The 16094-nt window shown below is 44.0% G+C and overlaps 1 long non-coding RNA gene across 1 annotated transcript; it reads left to right on the forward strand.

Moving 5' to 3' along the window:
• The first annotated feature begins 13395 nt into the window (after positions 1-13395).
• On the forward strand, positions 13396-15285 carry LOC105554722. Its single transcript, XR_001008369.1, has 3 exons — positions 13396-13515; positions 13719-13926; positions 14731-15285. It is a non-coding gene; the product is annotated as an uncharacterized LOC105554722 (long non-coding RNA).
• The last annotated feature ends 809 nt before the right edge of the window (positions 15286-16094 follow it).

Raw genomic sequence — 16094 nt, forward strand, 5'->3', positions numbered from 1 at the left:
CTATGATGTTTGCACAATGATGAAATCCCCTGAGGACACAGTTCTCAGAACAAATCCTGGCCATTAAGCTACACATGACTGTATGTAAGCTGCAGTGTGAGACTGACCCGTCTCTACCAATGATTAACTATTCTTCAGTGGAGAGCAACATTCCAAGAATTAAATTGTAAAAGCCCTTCTAACAACAAGTGTTCTGTATTTCTAGGACAATTCTGTCTTTGCATCTGAGAAATGGCGACTTTACAGACTCTCATAACAGAAATTTCAAAGGTGAAAGGCACAGGCAGCCATGAGCACAGTCAGGATCCGTTTATATCAATTAGGAAGTGGGATTAGCAGCCCAAGTGAAACTGGATACAAATGAAGGGATTAGATGCAGTGCACTAGAATTCTCCTCTCAGACCCGTGGACCAGGAAAAATCCCTCTGCACTGTGTAAACATGTGAGATAATGGGAAGAACAAAAAGAGTCCCCTCAGAGTCCCGTGCATGAAGCCAGCTGCTGGATAGCCAGACCCCGTAGCTTACTGTGGACGAGCACTCCATCCCCAGGTGAAGGAAGAGGGCGCACTGCTTAAGGAGACGCTGCGGATTAGACTTCAGAGGAAATTCTTTCTCAAAGGTGCACATACATAAAAGCACAAAAATCACAGAGAATATATAGGCTCAAGAGAGAAGTCCTGAGGGTCCCTTTTAGGGAGAATTTATCAAGTAGAGGAAGAGACAGAATAGGATTAAATAGGGGGAACAAAATGTGTTTAAATGATACAGAGAGAAGAAAATCAGCCAAGGGAGAAGTCAAGGAGAAACATAAGGCAAGTAGCACAGCACTGTGATGATGGCAACGCTGAAATGGGAGGAGGCTGTGAGGGCGGTCCACACATGCCAGATGCTAACGAAAGCAGGAGCGTGGTGGGGCGAAGCACAAGGAGGTGGCTGAGAAGATGATGTCACTCTTGGAGAATGTGGTGACTCTGACAGCTGAGATGTGTGATGCCCAGGAAGCTGTGCAGCTGCTCGTTCTAATTGTACATTTATGAGAAAAAAGGAAATGAAAAAAAATTAATCCGGAACTTACTTAAGGGAACACAATATGGTAGAATCAGCCAAAAACCTACATTGAAAGTACAGGAGAGTAAGTTGTAATGGCGGACTTGAAGTAGTAAGAAAAGTTTGGATTATCATCTGTTTACTAAAGCAGAAAAGGAGTGTAAAATAGTGTTTAAATATCAATGAAAAATCCGTGGAAAAATATATCAGCGCTAGCGCTGAGACACAGTCCGAAAAATAGGGTCACCTCAGATGTGTGAATGGGCACAGCAAAGCCCGGCTGAGAACTTCTGCCACCTCATAAAGTGCTTTTCAATTGCAGAGGTCAAAGTGCGTCTTATATTAGTACAACATGTGTGTGCATGTGTGTGAGCATAATTTTATATGTGTTACATATATATACTATCTTATGTTCTATTCCTATGAAATAGAAGAAAGATATAAAAACAAAGACTTAATTAACCGAGGATTCACGAATGACATTTCCTGGGGGGTTCTGGAGTGTGGAGATTAGGAAGAGAAGTGACATGTAACATGACACGAGGGATTACGAAAGGCAGATAATCTGAGGGAAAGTCATGAGGGAGCTGGATTTATTTCCCTGAATTAGAAGTGAATGCAGAGTCTCAAAGTGTCCGTAAAGAAAAAGCTCCTCCCGTGGCAACTGTGGTTTCCCAGGCAGGGCGGGGAAGCCCTGGCCCTGGCCCTTCACTCCTCCCACTCCCTACCTGGTGGGCTCTTGAAGACATTCCCACTTCCCCTTTCCCCTTCCCTTAAGGGACCCTAAGGGGTGAGGGGAAGGTTAGCCCTCTACTCTATACGTTACAAGTAGCCGCCTCTCTGTCTTTCTCTCTCTCCCTCCTTCTCTCTCTCCCCATTTTTAGCACACAGTTTGTTCAGACTCCTGACCCCCACCACCAGTCACAGGCATGGTATAGCCTCATAGATGAATTAGATTCATCCCCACTAAATTCTGCATTGTGCTCTCTGTGACAATCAATGTAATAATGTGCTTATATTCGTAGAAGTTTCATACTCATGACAAATAAGATATTAATAGGAATAACTTCTGAAATCTGTGGTTGCACATCACAAATTACATCTGCATTTCCCCTGTTGTTAGTTACGTCTAATGACTTTTCCATGGTTTCAATGAGCATTTGTGTTGGTGTTAGCATCGGTGTTAGAACAGAATCAGCTACTCCCTTACAGTGACCGAAGCCAGACATGTCTGTGTTTGAATCCATCTCTGCTGCTTTTTAGCTCTATGGCCTTTAGCAAGTTATTTAATCTCTAAATTCTTAACCAGATTTCTTACCCGATTGTAGCTCATGCAGTTGTAGCAAGAATTAAATGAGCTAATCCCAGGGCACGGCTGTGTCTCCCAACAAGTGTGTATGTGAGTTGTGTGTGTGTCATGATGGTCAGCTGCTTATGTTCTCCTCATTTTCCGTGACTGTCTCCTAAATCGTACAGGGACAGTCACTCTGGGATTCCTGTGGGACTTTCAGCAGCATCTCCCTGGTGAACGATAAACTTCAGCAGTTAGGTGAAGTGCTTGCTAAGGTAAGATGGAAGCTCGACATGAAAAAAAGTTTTGCAAACATCCCCATAGTGGAAAAATAAGACCAGGAAAGAAGCTGCTAATTAGCCAGAGAGGCAGTGATGTATGGTGGCTGCCGAAGCGAAGGAGTGAAGTCGGAACTATTTTTGCCGTAGAGATAGCCAGCCTTCAGGAAGGGCCATGTTGCCCAGTAATTTAATCTGAAAGATATAAATCATGACGAAAAGCTCCCTGCATTAGTAATGGAGAGAAATACCTACATTCTAGCAAGGTTTTCATGACAAAAGACAGGTTTTCATACATCTGAGATCAGGAAAAATAATTGTCAATCAAAGACAACCCCCTGGATCCTCGTTTGAAGTAAAATTGGAGGTCAGCGAAGGCCAAGAAAAAAAGAGAGGACTGGATCGTCTCTGCAATTTTAAGGAGCTCATTACTAGAGATGCTGTTTTACAAAGTTTCAGCTGTATGCGATTTTGAAACAATGATTTAATGCCTGCCAGACGAAGGAAGAGAGGGATGTCAAAAACCAAAAACAGGTATGACTGTATCATGGGCATGAAAATGGAGGCTGACATCATAATGATGAAAAATCACCCCAGGGCCAAAGTATGCAAACTGAAATAATGGCCAAACACAAATCTCATGGTGCTTCGGAAGAATACAACTGGAAATTGATGAAAGCAGAGGAATCTATGCTATCTGCTTCCCAGAGAATTGGGAGTTCACAGAGAACAAAGTCAGTGGCCTTAGCAGAACCCTTTGCCATGCAAATAAACTGGAACACTCATCCGAATGCACTCTCTGAATCAAGATTACCTGTAATTCCTCTGTGCTGCAGCCTATAGGGCTGTAGAAGCTTAATCATATTTATTACCCAACCAATGAACATATGGGCTATTGGATCAGAAAGTAAATTTTGGCCCCAACTCACCATTCCTGCAACATCATGCAAGACCAGTGAAGCCTTAGGAACCTGGAAAGCCCAATATGCATTCAGTGACTGGTCTCTGAGCATTGGTTTTGCCCAGACAACTGAGTAATGGAGGAACAAAAAGCTTAAATTATTAGCAACTACCAGACTGTAAAATTCTTACTAAACAGTCACTTCCTCGAAAGCTCAGACCATTTTTTATTAAATTTTTTATTACATTTTTGCGATTAGTAGAATTTGTCCACCTGGTGGTTTCTGAATTAAGATTAAATAGGGACCTCAAAAAAGCTGGGGAACAAACGAGAGAACAGAAAATTAAATGGGGAATGAAGAAAAGAAAGGAGAAAATGAGAAAGGAAATAGGGAGGGGAGAAAGGTAAAAAATAAGTGGCATGCCAATCATTAAACTCCAGATGGAGAGATATAACAAACCAGGTAGGCAGGTCAAATTAGAGCAATGTTTGCTGGCCACTATAACCAACAACCCAAAATCTCAGTGACTTAAAATAAAACTTACATCTCTCTCATGCAAAGTCATTGTCCCTTCAGTGGCCCTACTGACAGGACAGGAGCTGCTTCCGTACGTAATTCTGCCACCTGGAACACGTGGGCTCCTGGATTCCCACAGGAGGAAAGAAGAAAGTCGTGTTTTATGGTCAACTCTGGAAGTGGCTGACATTCACCTACACAGCACTGGTCAGAACATGGTCATAGGCTCCCAGTATCACCCATAAGGGAGTCTGGGAAATGTAGTCTTTTCGGGTTTCCAAGAAGCCACTCGAGGAGGAAAACAAGGAGTTCAGTTCTGGACAAATCAGTCGAAATTGACCACACTTGTCACACAGACGCACACAGTCTGTGTGAGCAGACAGGAAAGTCTCCATGAAAACAAGGACTCTAGCAGGAGGAAGAAAGGCATCTTAGGCAGAGGGTACTTTATGAGCAGGATCTGGAGGTGATTTGTGCAGGTGGAGCTGAAGGACAAAAATGAGTTTCATGTGCCTGGAGCAGAGTTTTTCAGGGGCTGAAAAGAGTGATAGAAGACCAGGTAAGTCAATTAGACAGATTGGAGAAGCTAGTTTATGCCAACCAAGGAGATTTTTGTGGCAGGCCCGGTCTCACTCACAGCTGAACAGGCAGCCTCCGTCACAACTGTCTCAGCACTGACTGAGTGGTTAAGCCACACACTAAAAGCTGAGAGAGCCAGTGTCCTTATACAAAGGCTGGAATGTAACAAAAGCCCACCAAGAGTTGTGCCCAGGCCTTTCCTGGGCCTTGAAGCGCGACAAGATAATGAAGGAATTCTTAACAGGACCTGTTTAGAATCAAGCACCTTTTTATTGGGGGACTGAAGGAACTCCCCAGACCTCCACAAAAATGTTGTATTGGGGGTCTAAAGGAACTCCCCAAACCTCCATGATTTAGCAGCAGACAGGATAAATGTAATCACCCCGGTACCTGGACTCATCTAGATTAAGTCAATTCACTGAGGCTCCAGAGGAAGGGCTTCAAGACTCAGACCTTATAGATTACAGTAAGTTAATCACATATGTCTTTACATGAATGCACATGCACACACAGACACATAGCTTAAAAGGTATAGAAGCTCTGTAAACCTTGCAATTTTCGGTTGGTCTGGCAGTATTTTCCAGGCCTTCTCCCTGTACCTGGTTACAGAAATAAGTTCTCTTCTTTCTCAGTTTATCTGCATCTCATTATTGGACCACGAGAATAAGCAGCCCGACTCCCAGTTTGGTCTGGGAACAGACTTATCCCTGTAGGTAATAAAATGCCTTTGCCCGTAGCTCCTGGTTATGAGCAGTGAACGAAGCCAAAGGTCTGCGTGACCCATGGAAGAGGAGAAACTACTGGCAACAGCAGGCCAGGCAGGCTGCTCTGCAGGTGTTGGATACCAGTCTTGGCCTCAATCCGTAACTGTCTGTGTGAATTGGACAAGCCCATCAATTCCTTTGTGTCTCAGTGATTAATCTATAAAATAAGAATAATAATGTGTGATGTGTAGAAAAGCTTGTTGATCAATGTTTAAAATATGTGAGAGAAACACCAAAAGCAGCACCAAAGCGTGCAGTCATGGAAGGACAGAAATCAGTGAGGAACAAGGGTGGAGGGTGAGGGGATGGAGAAACACCAGTGGAATAAGGGTGGAGGGTGAGGGGATGGCGATGGAAACACCAGTGGGATAAGGGGTGGAGGGTGGGGGGATGGAGATGGAAACACCAGTGGGATAAGGGGTGGAGGGTGGGGGGATGAAGATGGAAACACCAGTGGGGCACTAGGGATACAGTCACATGATTTGGAAATGCAGAGACATGGAAGACAGAGCACAGAAAGAAATCACAAGCAGCTCCCGTTTCTGAGTCCAGGTAACTGAAAGAACGATGGCATAACTGAATAAAATAAAGTAGTGGGTGGGGACTCACTTGATGGGGAAGACAAAGAGTTCAACTTTGCACGAATCAATCTGAACTGAAGGCAAGAAACCAAGTGTCCTCTAGGGAGTAAGAGATACCAAAGCTCAGAAAGTGACTGTCATTTAAGCTCAGCTTCCGATCAATTCACATAGAAAAATTGCTAAATCCATACGTGAAGTAAGCGTTACAATCACTTTCAGAATTTTTGATTAATCTATATGTAAATTAACTGCAAGTAATATTTTTAGTATCTGAATTTATTTATCCCCTTCTTTTTTAAATACACAGGAGTTAACCATCTCAACGAATATCAGCACTGGAAGAAAAAACTGTTTACAATGGAAAGGAACGGCAATGTTCCAAATCTACTTGAGTAGCAGAAAATCAAAATTCTCCTCAGGCCTTTCCTCCAGCAACACATTCCTGTTGACAAAACGAGCTGGAATGTGTGGGGCTGGGTTCCTGCTCCAGTCCTTCCAGCTTTATAGAACCCCAGGAGACAGCTCACTTCCCGGCGCCACCAGCCTTCCTTGGATGTTTTCCACCCTGGTTGGGTTCAGGCCGGCAGTGTCTCCACGTTCTTAGCTCTCTGTTTTATTTCCAACGCACTCCAGGGCTGGTTGAGAAAGAGGAGAGGGGAGCCTCATGACCCCCATTGGGTCCCCTGGGCAGGGCACACGCACCTCTATTGTAGGGTCACTGGTTCCTGGGAATTCCAGCCAGTGACAGAACTAGGTGGTCTTAATTGCATTTGAAAATAAGACTAAGGAGAACAGAAAGAACAAGTAAGACAAGGTAAATGAAATGCAAAAAAAAAAAAAAGAAAAGAAAAAGAAATTTCACAGGATTTTGCAAACTTTTGTTAAGCATTCAAATTCTAAAACACTCAACCAAACAAAGCTTTCACAGCTATTTGTGCCTCAGGCTTATTTCCTAATTCAAAGCCGTAATGGGATCAGGTTAGTAAAAGCCTACAATGGAAAACTAAAGCACAGTGCAAATTGATCTCTCACACTGTCGCTAATTTATCTTCTAAGACATTTGCAAAAACTCTCACTGACTCCAAATATTGTCTGTCTGGGTGCTTGGTATCAAACTGTGAAATGGCTCTGTGAGTATGAAATGCAACTATTAATCTGAAAGCAACCTGGCCCATCTGCATGAAGCACTAACACAGTGCCCGGTAGAATTCAGGCACACTCCCCTATCTCATAAACAAGGTATGGAAAAGAACAGCTTGTCCTAGAAAAAGCAGACATTCAAATGGGAGGCTCACTCAGCCTTTCGGCTTCCTCTGCCTGCGGCATCTTGGAGACGCAGGTCCAGAAGGAGTGTTGGGCTGGATCGTGGTTTGCTGGGCTGAATGCTGGAGGCTTTGAAGCAGGCCCAGCTACGAGGGAGAATTAGGGGCAGTAGGACTATTCATGCTGGTCTGAATCCAGTCAGGCTTCACTGAGTCACAGCTAAAGAAATGATTCAAAGACCAGCACCAACTCCAAAGACAGGGGTGTTGCTGCAAGCGACAGGTGAGCCCGTGGCTGAACGCCAGACAAGCCGGAACGTAGCCGGGCAAGTCTGAGGCAGAGTGGAGACTGTCCTGAGCTGCAGTTGAGCGCATCGCTGGGGTCTCCCTGGCTTGTCTTCATTGTTCAGAGGGCCCGAAGGTGCAGGATCGGGGCAGACATGCAGGACCCTTTGTCTGCAGCGGAGTCTTTCCCCAACCCCCATCACTCTACTTCCCCAAATCGCTCAAAGCCCATTTCCTCTAAGATGCTGCTGTTTCAATAAAAGGTTTACCAGAGACTCACCAAATGGCTGATCCCTATAACGTGTTACATTCCGTGAGAACCTAGGCACACAGAACGTCACGACTTGAAAACATGAAGCGTTTGGACTAAAGGTTGGCACACTTTTTCTATAAAGGATCAGATTGGAAATGTTTTAGGCTTCATGAGCCAAGAGACAAAATCAAAGCTGTTATGTAGATGCTAATAAAAGAAGAGATAAATTTCCACAACGTTTTTCTTGACAAAATTCAAACTATAATCATTTAGTTTTTGTTTGTTTTGATAATACAGGCCCACGAAAGAGAAAAAATGGAATTCTTTGAGGAGGAGATAACATTTTGTTGGAAGTTCAAAGTTACTTCCCTAGAACCAAATTAATCCCAAATGTACATCCATAAAAACCATTCTCAGCCTGTTTTGCCACACATAAGCAGGAGGGGCCGGATCTGGTCTGGGGGCTACAATGTGAGATCTCTGGATTTAGACTAATCTGCCTGTTATAGATACAAGGCATCTGAATCTCAGAGACTTAAGGATTGCTTAGAATCACAGGCCTTGTGGAAACATGGCAAGCCCCTCACCCCACCTGGATGATGATGTGTCCTGACCTCAGGACAAGTCCATCTGTATTGAAGTTTCAGATTGTCTGTGCTGGCTCATTTTATGTGGTCATTGCCTAGGCCATGGCACCCAGATACGTGGTCAAACACTGTTCTAGTCACATATTATTATATATTCCATTTCTGTGAGGGTGTTCTGGAATGTGATTAATACTTCAGTCAGTGGACTTTGAGTAAAGCTGATTGCTTTCTCTAATGTGGGTGGGCCTCATCCAATCAGTTGAAGGTCTGAATAGAACAAAAACTGACCTCCCGCCATCGCGAGGGAATGCTGCCAGCAGGCGACCTTCCGAAGTGCAACATGGGCCCTTCCCTGGGTCTCCAGCCTGCTGGTCTACCCTATAGATTCTGGTCTTGCAGTCTCCATAATCGTGTGAACCAATTCCTTCAAAGAATCTCTCTCTGTCTCACCCTCCTACACACACACGTTTCTCTGGTGAACCCTAAGCAATACATTGACTCAGGTAATCATCTTATGGGAAATGCTATGAAGAAAAGAACCCAAACACACATACAAGCTTATGTTAATCGTGGGACGATTGTGTGAAGAAGCAAATGCAACTATTATAATTCATAGCATTGAAGGTAATTTATTTACATTCATTAACTTCCTACAAGATAAGTATTGCAAATATAATAGCAAATAAGCCTGACCCAGCCCTGCCCTCTCATTGCTTATATTCTAATAGAAAAGTAAAACAGGACCAACAGAAAAAAAAAAGTGCTGAATAGACAAATAATAAATAAAAACTGATGAAAGCGCTATGTAAAAACGAAAATGGGACTGACGGAGAGGGGCAGGAAAGGCCTCTCTGATGGTCAGGTCTAAACAGGGAGGACTCCCTTGAAACTTCAGGAAGGGGCAAAATTGAAGCTGAGGAAACAGCCCTGAAATGAAAAACGGTTTAGACGCTTCACAGACCTGGAAGATCAGTAGGTGGGGGACGTGCGAAATGAGACGAAGCCTTAAGCGTATTGGGAATTTGGCTCCAGAGATGACCGTGGAGGGGGCAGTACAGTACTGAGACCCCAACTCCTGCCCTTTGTCTCCACTCACCGACGGCAGATTCGCCCTGAAGATGGGCTGGGAGAGGAACGTCCTGTTCAAATGGACCCTAAGTGAAGAGGCTCATGGGGAAAACCTTCCTCGCATTGCACACCAGCTGCAAGCAGAGCCTTCCCAAGCTACGTCCAGGCCTTCTGCCTGCTGTCTACTGGGTGAATCAGTCCACAGAGAAACACTAACCAAATGTCAGCTGGACTTCAACAGGAAATTATACTAGGTTTCTAGAAAATTACAATACATTCAACTGTTTGTAGTCAGCTTGGCTTGGCCTCTACAGAAGAGGTGCCCAGCATACAAGGCTCAACAAATCATATGGAAAGTTATCTGGTGCAAATACCCGGAGTTCATCGTCTTGCGCGGCGAGGATTTAGAACACAGACACACAGGAGGAGTTTAGGAGCAGAGATTTAATAGGCAAAAGAAAGAGAAAGGAGAATAGTCTCTCTCTAGGGAGAGAGAAAGGGGGTTTCCCAAAGGGAAGACCAGGGGCAAGGAGTGTGCAGGACTTTTTAGGCAGGCTTGAGGAGGCGGTGTCTGATTTACGTAGAGCTAACATAGGTTTACATAGCATGTAAGGCTGGCCACCCCACCGAATCTTATTATGCAAATGGACTTTCCACTTGACGTGTGCCATCTTGTCTGCTCCTTCCTGTACATGTGGCTGGCAAAGGGAAGGGGAGATGGAGCCACCATGTTGAACATGCCTAGTCCCGGTAGCTTTTTCCTGCTGACCTTCACCCCTGCCAGCTTCCAGCTGCCTTGTCTATATCTGCAGCTCAATCTTACAGGGTGATCTTTGTTAGAAAATTATTTTCGGGCTGCTTTTCATTAAAAAGGAAAACCCACTGAGGATTCCCATACCCTCACTATCTGTCTAAGCAGTTTCTTCTTAACGCCTATGTCTTTAAGAGAGATATTATGAAGCTTAGTGTTATTAGAGTTTGTGAAATAACAAAGAGATAAAGGTTTTTGTGTGTATTGGTGTGAAGATATATATCTATAGAGAGAGAGAGAGAGAGAAACATATATATTCAGTTGTGCCTCCTGGAGTTTAACCCCTAGTCACTTTAACTGGTTGGTCTAGGCTGTTCCAAAAATTATCTTAACCACACATTTGCAAGCCATATTACAGATGATGTGATCCTACATGAGAAATGTTTCATTGGCAGAAAGAAGCCCCCTTTTTGTCTTTAAAGGCTCCTTTCTTTTCTCCTTTCATCTGTTGATAAGTCTGAATTGTGTTTATTGGAATAACTAGAGCAAATCTTGCAAAGCCTGGCCGAATTGTTGTCGGCCACAGGATTTGCTTCATGCAGTTTGGCTTTACTACTTCCCTGAAAAGCTGCCTTCTGTGGAGAAGGACCACGCTAGTAACTGTGGCAGTTCACACACAAGTAACACATCACCAAAGGGCCACAGATGGCCAAATGGCTGACTTTAAAAGCTGGACAATTCACATGCCGAAATCTTTGGCTTCTGTTATTTGGGGAATTTGTGTTTGGCGGGGTGGGGGAGGGGTGGGCAGTACTGAATTGTGAAGGGGTGGCCTGCCCCTCCACACCTGTGGGCGTTTCTCCTTAGGTGGAACGAGAGACTTGAGAAAAGAAATGAGACACAGAGACAAAGTATAGAGAAAGAAAAAGTGGGCCCAGGAGACCAGCCCTCAGCATACAGAGGACCCATGCTGGCACCGGTCTCTGAGTTCCCTTAGTATTTATTGATAATTATCTTTACCATCTTAAAGATAAGCGAGTGGCAGGACAATAGGATCATTTTAGGGAGAAAATTAGCAGTAAGACATATGGGTAAAGATCTCTGTGACATGAATAAGTTCAAAGGAAAACGCTGTGCCTTGATATGCATATGCAAACATCTCCACAAACCTTTTAGCAGCATTGCGCCAGCAAGTCCCGCCAGCAAGTCCCACCTTATGCCGTAAGGCGGTTTTCTCCTATCTCAGTAAACAGCGCATACAATCGGGTTTTACACCGAGATGTTCCATTGCCCAGGGACCGGCAGGATTTTTAACCAGCAAACTGCCTTCAGGCACTTGTTTAACAAAGACACATCCTGCACAGCCCAAAATCCACTAAGCCTTGAGTCACCACAGCACACGTCTCTTGCAAGGACAAGGTTGGGGGTAGGGTCACAGATTAACAGCATCTCAAATACAGAACAAGATGGAGTCTCTTATGTCTACTTCTTTCTATATAGACACAGTAACAGGCTGATCTTTCTTCCTTTTCCCCACAGAATTGGTTTTATCATTTCTTCTGTAGAGGCCAAGCCAAAAAAGCCTAGAATGAATGAATGTAACTGTGAATGAATAAACAAATGTGTTTCCAAAAATAAATGATTCTTATATTAGATCATATTGTGAAAGATCTCAAAGTCCTTTTTATGAACTCCATTTATTGAGAAAAATAACTCCTTTCATTAGGTTCCCTCTCAGGGATACAGAACCTACAGACTGGGGGATGAGGAAACATTTAAGAATCTCAGTATTTAACATTTACTAGGAGCACGCGCCTTTCTGAAGCGTACTGTCACATGTCTCCTTCAAATCTCCGTGGATCTTTTCCTCAGGTGAGTGACATTTTAGGTGGAAATCAAGGAAGAGATGGAATTGTATATCTGGGCAGACGTCATGTGGACCAGGTTCAGCCTACATAAAAAAATGATAGAGACCATAAACTTGGCACCTGCGGCAAGTGGCCTGCTTGTTAGGCCTCTCATCTAGATCACAGAGACAGGAAATTCCAGTTGATATCTGGATTATATATACAGAATTCATTTGGCAATCACCCTCACAACTTCTGACCAGCAGCCAGACCAGGAAATACATTAGCACAGTACTCGCTTCCTGGGGTGGACATAAAACTGCCCTGGAGGAGATAAGCTTTGAGGCCCTATGACTCCCGCTCCCACTTAGTGGTCATGCTCAGAACCACTTCTGTTGACTGATATGAAATCTCTTCATTACAATTTACTGGAAATAATCCCTAACCCCAAAAAGGGGGATCATTTTCCCAAAGCCAAACCACTTGGTATTTTCCAACCCAAGACTAGAAACCAGCTGTCCTGCCACCCATACACCCAATGCACGTTCCACCATCCTTGCTGCCTGGCTTTAACAGAAGAACCTGAAAATCAGAGTGGGATTTGAAGACTAGAAGAAAGCAAAACAAGACTATCTGCCACCAGGACTGAGGTCTTGACACAGAAGGCCTGGAGAGGCTGCCATTATTCCCCGGTGAATTAAGAAAGACTTGCCACAGCTACCTCTTAAGACACGACAGAAGAGAAGCCACCCAAAGTGAGCGGGTCAGCGAGAAGGAAGCTACAGACAAAGGAAGCTCTGAGTGAAGACAAAAGGAGGAGGAACGAACCCAGTCACGCAGTGACAAAGAAACCACAGGGTTTGGCAAGTGCCTGCTTGAACTTCTCTAAAGCAAATTAAAAATATAGAGATGAATCTCTAAATTTAATATTTGGGAAGAAATAATTGCAATTCATGATATAGAGGCAGACAGGATGGTCCGAAGAACAAAGAGAAGGGTGAAAAAAGAGGACTGTTCCGTGTGGTCCTGTGAGAAAGTTCTTTGATATTAGCAAAGTTTTGGGGCTGGTAAGGTCTGATTGGTGGGTGACTGTGGTGGGCAAAACTAGTCCTTGGTTTGCAGTTGTTATCTCACCTGCTACAGATAAAAGTGGTCTCTGGTTATAACAGGCAGTTTCAGCCACGGGACTTGGAGAGAACAGCATGTCTAGGGAGGCGTTATGTACCCTGAGTGCCCTTTACTCAGACCCCTCCTCTCTGATTTAGTTGGGTATGACAAGAATGGCTCAATTTCGATAATCAACTTTCACAATCCTAACTCAAGAACTGTAGCATTGAGGGTAAGGGTGCATCATTTTCATAAACTCAGAGGAAAATGTGGCTGACGGCAGAGGTGAGTCCCAAGAGCTCAGCCTTGAGCTGCCTTTCATCTGGTCACCCGTTCAGGGGTTCTCCTCAGGGTAAACATCTGCGATGAAAACCTCCGCAGGCCTCACCATCAGAGTCAAAGTGGGTCTTCTAGAAACCAATTTGCTTTCAAACAAAGCAGATCAAGTGATAATCTATCTAATGTTCTAGAAATGTTTGAGGCACCTGAGGCAAATATCAATCTTAAAGTTTTCCATTTGCCTTATTTCTCTAAATAACACCTTTTCCAATCATGAAAGCAAGAGTGATATAAAAAAAAAATTTTAAATCCATATTAGAAGGAAGATCTATTAAGGATCTAGTGAGTAAACGACGCTTTTGGAATGTTAGAACTTTGAGGGGGCTAGCACATGTCTTCAGATCCCACTGTATCATTTCCATAAGGACGAGGCAAAGCACTACTGCTATTTGCAGAAGAGAGACTGCTGTTAAGTCAGTGGACACTACCTCCAGGTCAGAATCCAGCCTAAAGGCCTGTAATCAATGGTAAATGCTCTGAGGCACAAAATCCTACACTCCTCATCCGTCATGCTATATCCTCTGAATATTCTGACCTCACCAGAACCTAGTAGACCTATTTTAAGTTTCTCCAAAAATTTTGAAACTCTGCTTTATAGGAAACCAGAACTTTCATGTCAAGTGTTCCTGAGAACATTAATAACAAAAGCCAGAACAATTTTCTTAAAATCTGTGATGAAGCTTTGTAAATATGAGACAAGTAAATACTTCTGGACATCATTTAGATATTAACGTAACATGTATAAACTAGAAAAGGCAGCATTAAATTTGGATGTTTTTGACTTTATTTCTCAACTTTTTAAAGATTAAATAATGGGATTTTATTCTCTTCTATTCCCTCTAGGGAAAGCAATCTGACGATATTTTTCTGAAAGTTGCTAACAATGGAAGGAACTATTGAAAACAATTAGAGGAAAATTGCACCTTGAACTTAGTAGAAAGTGTACACCAACTCCCACAGGATATCTCAGACATGATATTAAAAATTCTAGTCGTTTCATTTTCTCACAGAACAGCATGTAGTTGTGTACTGCGTGTACCGTGTAGGGGCACAGAGAGCATACAAAAGGCTTCTTTTGTTTATGAAATGGATTTGCACTGTGTTCGGAAGGTTTTCTTTCAATTGCCTCATCACAGTTCGTCCAAACTTCTCGTAGGCAGCAACGGGGCCTCTGTTTAAGCCTCTTGTGAGCAGATCCCCAGCCAAGGCCATGTTGCTTTCCCTTAAGCATCGGAGCCCCGGGGATCCTGTTCTATCTGTTCTTTCCCCAGCCTCCTGTCTTTCAGCAGGGCAGGTGCCTCCCACAAGGAAACCAGATGCCAGGACTGTGGGGGACTCTTGAGCGGCATCAGCCAAGCTGTGGGAGCTGAAAAGAGGAAGCTTTGCTCAGAGTAAGCGCCATGGGATAATGTCTTTAATGTCACGAGGATGCGTGAAATGTCACGAGGATGTGAATGCGGAAAGCCATCCAGGCTGAAAGAGGGAGTACACAGGCGGGGAGCGTCGCCAAGCGTTTGTGAGAACTCTCTTGGGTGGGCAGACAGCCGGCTTGCTCATGATTCTGCCTTTTCTGTTATTGGCCACAAGCCGCCAGTGAAATTTTGTGTCCTTAGGGCTTTGAGGCCTCTACTCAGGTGGGGGTCCCGGAATAAGCTCATGAAGTTTTTGCCTAGTTCCCCCCAGGCTCCAAATCAGTGGTACAAATTTCTCAGTCTGACTTAATGCTTAGGGAAATGTCCTATTTTTGGACCTTTCATTTTAAAAAAGCATATATATTTACCAGTGCTGTCTCCACTAATTCCGAATAAACCTTAGACTTCAGGTCATGAGCCACTAGGAGTCTGAATATGTCCTTTATTTGGATTCAAATAAGATTTTAACTTCGTGGCACCATGGTTTCCTGAAGGTGCCAGTGTGAGACCTGGATCATCAGACTGACCTGGTGCTGGGAAGCCACAGAATGGTGCAGTAAGGTCTCGCTGTCTTGGTTTCCACCTTAGAAACAATATCATACCCCCTTTCTCATTTCACAGAATGCTCAAATTTAGCATATGTTATAGTGTTTATTGACAATAAAAAGGCAGGATAGCAAAGTGGTTAAGGAATTACTGCACTCAACAACCATAACCTCCTGTCGTGCCAGGGATGGCAGCAAATGCCATGCACGGAGGTCAGTGTCAGCAAAGATCAGCTGGCGTGCCCAGAACAATGTGGGAACCAAGGGTCTGAGTTATTAGGGCTGTCCACAGATATTCCACTCCTTCTACTCACATAATATGCTTGCATTCCCCATGTTTAACGATTTGAATTCAGGATTTGTTTAATTCGGGTATGGTAAAGTGATAGACACAGACAGGAACAACTGCCTTTGAAATAGAGCTTGTTTCTTACAGCTCCCAAGAAAAAGGAGCACTGGCATGCCACACAGGGCTGCCCAGGCAGCACCAGGATGGGGTGGGAGGCAGGAGTACAGGAAGCATGGACCGAAGCCTCCATGACCACAGAGGGGAGAAGTCACAAAGTAGGGATAGCCCTTATTCGGCAGGAAACAAATCACAGATTTGTCTGTGGCTGGAGGGCTTGTGCTATGATCTTTATGCTACCTCGAAAGCGGGACTGAAGGGTGATGGAGACA

The sequence above is a fragment of the Mandrillus leucophaeus genome, unplaced genomic scaffold, assembly GCF_000951045.1.
Source record: "Mandrillus leucophaeus isolate KB7577 unplaced genomic scaffold, Mleu.le_1.0 Scaffold657, whole genome shotgun sequence".
NCBI classification, from domain to species: Eukaryota; Metazoa; Chordata; class Mammalia; order Primates; family Cercopithecidae; genus Mandrillus; species Mandrillus leucophaeus.